The following is a 4,700-nucleotide window of genomic DNA, read 5'->3' on the forward strand; positions in this document are numbered from 1 at the left end:
TCTGTCAAGGCATCTCAGGCTCTTGTGAAAATGCAAATATTACTTGGGAGCAATAAACGCATGAATATATTAGCACATATTAACACTGTGTTTGTTTACCAGATTAGCTGTCCCTCAGAGAGCAGATCCCTAGGGAAATGGGAGTCAATTTGGATTTGCGTCAGTATAGGAAAGGACCTCTTAGGGAGATCTGGTCTGGATTTAGATAGAAGTTAAGAGGGGTGTCTTATACATCTTTGATTTTTACAAACATGCTCCATGCTTGCCCAGAAGCCTGGACCCTAGAGGTTAGGAACTGGTCCCAGTCACAGAACTAGGATGGAGCAGGGCCTCCTCTGGAAGCTGGGAGTTGTAAGTCTAAAGCCAGGCTAGCAGCTCAGTGGCTTGTTCATAAGAATGAAACAGAGCAGGGCCCTGTAGGGCACCCGGGCGCAAAAGCATTTCTGTGTCTCTCATTTATTTTTAGGAAATGAGCCTCATTCAGCCTCCATGGAACTTCCCTGAGTTCCAAGAGTCAGGTTCAGATGGTTGCTGTTGAGGGAAGAAAGGGGATGCAAAGACAACAGAGGAACAGTCAGGAAACAATAGTGCAGCCTTGGGGCAGGGTCCTGATTCCTCCTAAGGGATACATATAATGACATATACACCTAAGAGAAAAGTTATACTCCTTATCCTTCTTTTAGAAATGAATAGTTTAAAAGTGAGCAACTTGGAGCCCTTCCTTGTGCTTCTCCCTCATTTCATTGCACCCTAAACACAGTCACTTGTGAGTTAAAGAGTAGGACCCTGAGCACAATTGCCTAAGAGTTAACGAAGATGCGAAGGACCTGACATTTTTCAGGACCTTTCCTACTTTGTCCTAAGCTCTGATCAATATGCCCTTTTTGCAAGTATTGTATTCTTTTTCTTCTGAAAAAGTCAAGCCGCAATAACCCAGAAGACCACCACCAGGATCACGGTCAAGATCTCCTGACCTCAGCTTCGATGACTAAGATTTCCCTGAAAGAAAAAAGAATGCAGGTTTGTCTCAACTCTGATTCTTAACTGAAACTCTGTTCTCCTCCTTTCAGACTATAAAACTCCCCTCAGTCCTTCCCCAAGGGAGGGCACAGCCTCTCTGGCATTAGCCTGCAGTGGCCTCCTTTGCCTGGCAAAGCAATAAAAGCTGCTTCTTTCTCCTTCACTCAAAAGTCTGTGTCTGGGTTTCTATTGAGCACCTGTGGACAGAGGCTGAGTTTTGGCAACAGGAAGACAGGGGATGCATAGCAATGGTGAAGAAAACCTGGGCTTGAGTTTGAAGATTCGGCAGCATGCTGTGGGAACCTAAGGGTGATAGGAGCTGTTCAATATTGTGACTTCTCTCAGACACCATAATGGGAATCCTGAACCAATTCCTAAATGCCTTTGGAATTCTGAATTGTAGAACAAGTAGAAGTGAGAAAACAGAAGCACTCTAGGGAGAGGCTACTTTGTTGTGCAGGAATCTATTGCTTTCACACTATAACAGGGAAGGGATTTGACAAGTTAATTAATTTGCTTTTCCTGTTACCCAAGTACTTTTGCTGCTCAAATCCTACACCCTCTCCAAAGCAGTGTCTTCTCCAACACCAGCAGCAGACAACCACAAATGTTCTGTTTTGGGGGTATAATTTCCTGTTTTAGAGGGAATAGGGCAAGAGAGGTGGAGAAATGTTCCTTTGGCCTGAATAGTATTAAGCAGGAGAGTGGCTGTTTAGGATTTAGGGTCACAAGGTGCCTGGATGTTGAATTCTGAGTGCGAGAGGTCTACGTATCCTTACCTTTGTTTGGTGTGTGTTTATGTTGTGTAGGTTCTTCCAAGGCTTGGAACTCGGACCAGGTCCCTTCTTGCCTGGGAATCGGGGCTGTGTTACATACATGATTTGGGGGTAAGTCACTTTTCTAAGAATTGCCTTTCTCACTTAAGAAATAGGACCTTACCTCCTTGATCTATTTATCTCATAGTGCACTTGAGAAGGCAAAAACTGTGTTTGCATGCCTTTTGGAAAATATATTTATAATTTTGATAAAAGTTCAGTATTGAAGGAATAGAAACCTTTCCAAAAATAGACTTTGTTGTTTGCCTGGATGTCTTTTTTGTGTGTATTTATTAACAACAAAAAAAGTCAGTAAATTAAGCAGACGTTATTATCACTGTGTACCAAGTGTCCGTCAGCTAGGAGCTGCTAATAAGACAGGTCTTTGTGCATAGGATTCTGGAAGAGTCTTATTCTTTGCCTTACCCTAAGGCACATTAAAAATTCCAACACCTGTATAAAGTAGAATGGGGTAGCACTTGCCCTGTAAACTTAGGTCGCATGAATGGCGGGCTGTTTGTTTTCATGTCAAAGCAGCATCATCAGTTTCAACTTTCAGTGGGACAGACCACTCACTGAAATGTTGCCTTCTCACTTGTTTATCCTGTTCATTTCTTTTGTAACCATACTTTCTACATTTTGAGAACTTTTTTTTTTACGTTACTGTTATTTATTTTTTATTTTATTTTATTGGAAAAGAATTGACTTACAATATTGAACTAGTTTCAGGTGTACAGCACAATGAATCAGTCGTAGATATAAATATATCCTTTTTTTTCCCCATATAGATAATTACAAACTATAGAGGAGGTCGTCCTGTGCTATACAGGAGTTTCTTATTAATTATCTATTTTATAGAGTAGTGTGTGTATATGTTATTCCCACCTCCCAATTCCTTCCTCCCCCAAAGATTTCACATGATACCCATAAAATTGGTTTTGAAATCTGTGTTTGTTTCTCTTTTATAAGTTTTTTGGTATCATTTTATTAGATTCTGTATATAAGTGATATCATATATTTGTTTTTCTCTAACTTCATTCTGTATGACAATCTCTATGTCCGTCCATGTTGCTACAGATGGCATTATTTCATTCTTTTTTATGGCTGAATAATATTTCATTGTATATATGTACCACATCTTCTTTATCTGTTCCTCTGTTGATGAACATTTAGGTTGCTTCCATGTTTTGGCTACTGTGAACAGTGCTGCAGTGAACATTGGGGTATGTATATGTTTTTGAATTATGGTTTTCTCTGGATATACGTCCAGGAGTGAGATTGCTGGGTCATATGGTAAATCTATGTTTAGTTTTTTAAGGAACCTCTATATTGTCCTCCCCAGTGACTGCACCAGTTTACATTCCCACCAACCGTGTAGATGCTTCCTTTTTCTCCAAATCCTCTCCAGCATTCTTGTTTCTAGACTTTTTGATGACGACCATTCTTGCCGGTGTGAGGTGACACCTCATTATAGTTTTGACTTGCATTTTTCTAATAATTAGTGATGCTGAGCACCTTTTCATGTGTCTTTTTGGCCATTTGTCTGTCTTTGGAGAAATGTGTACTTAGATATTCTTCCAGTCTTAGTGCCAGTCCCTAGGCTAGTTTTACAGGTAGTATCTTATTAAGGCCCCCTAATAACCAGGTTATTATTACGATTCCCACTCTAAAATCAGGAAACAGAGCCTAAACGATTTGCTCAGGGTCATAAGTAGGGAATGAAGGGGCTCGAAAGGAGTCTAATCTCAAAGTACAACACCGTGCACTGTAGAGTTTGTGGAAAATGTCTACCCGGATTCCAGGGGGGCTGCCTGCTGTTGACTCTCTGTTTGGATCAGTGGTGTCATCCTGATCACTCCAGGACTGGGAGCCCTTTAGACAAAAATCGGTTTGATCCGGAAGTTTGAGTCAGGGGCACTTTGGGCTGACCTGATGCGAATATTACCGGTTGTGTTGGAATGTATGTAGAATGTTGATTCGGACGGCTGGGGTTCCAGACACTGCATAACTTTGATGTGAACAAAAACATCAGCTTTCTGTTTGGGACACAGCTGTGTAATCAAAGCCATGGAGCCTAGATGGATCTCATCTAATTGGTTCAGTGGAAACTTACAGCTGGAATAGGATGGGCCAGAGCTGTCTGCAGTCGTGCACGCAGACCAGCCTCGATCAAGTTCTCCAGCTGCCACTGAAACAAATGCCCTCCTTTGTAAAGAGGCACGGAGTGGTGGCACACAAATAGCTAAGCCGTTTCGCATTTGCAGACATTCAGGGTAATATATCTGCTGTCAATACGCCACGCACACATTAGGGGGGATTGTGACAGCACTGCTGACACACTATTGATTCATGGCAGAGGCTGTTTATCTGTGACAAGAAAACATCAGTTGATATTGACAAATCATCTGAAAATACTCACCTACTTGCACTCTATCAAGTTGAGTGAAATATACAGTAAACTGGCTGCTGGGAGTCAAAATGGATCCACAGGGAAGAGTGTCCATAAGACGTTAGATATTCCGTATAAATACACAGCCCAGGTTTATTGATGCTAAAGAGATCATTTTCTTCCTCTAAGACTGTAGACTGAAAACCAGCTAGTTTAATGGTAGGAAAGAAAAATGAGCGAAATTGGAGTGGGGCTTGTTTACACAATTGTCTTGCTTATTGACCTTAAAAAGTGAATGTGAGAAACTTCCTGGTATGCAATGCTAGATGGGGGTAGGGTCTAACACACTAGGCACAGGAACGCATGCCCTTATTTTTAAAAAGTCAGGACCAAGGTGGGTGGTTTTTAATTAAACTGGTATTTTCCAGGCATGTATCCAGACATTCCTCATTTTCTTTTTGGTTGGCGGTGGAAAT

Source organism: Sus scrofa, chromosome 2, assembly GCF_000003025.6.
Source record: "Sus scrofa isolate TJ Tabasco breed Duroc chromosome 2, Sscrofa11.1, whole genome shotgun sequence".
Classification (NCBI taxonomy): Eukaryota; Metazoa; Chordata; class Mammalia; order Artiodactyla; family Suidae; genus Sus; species Sus scrofa.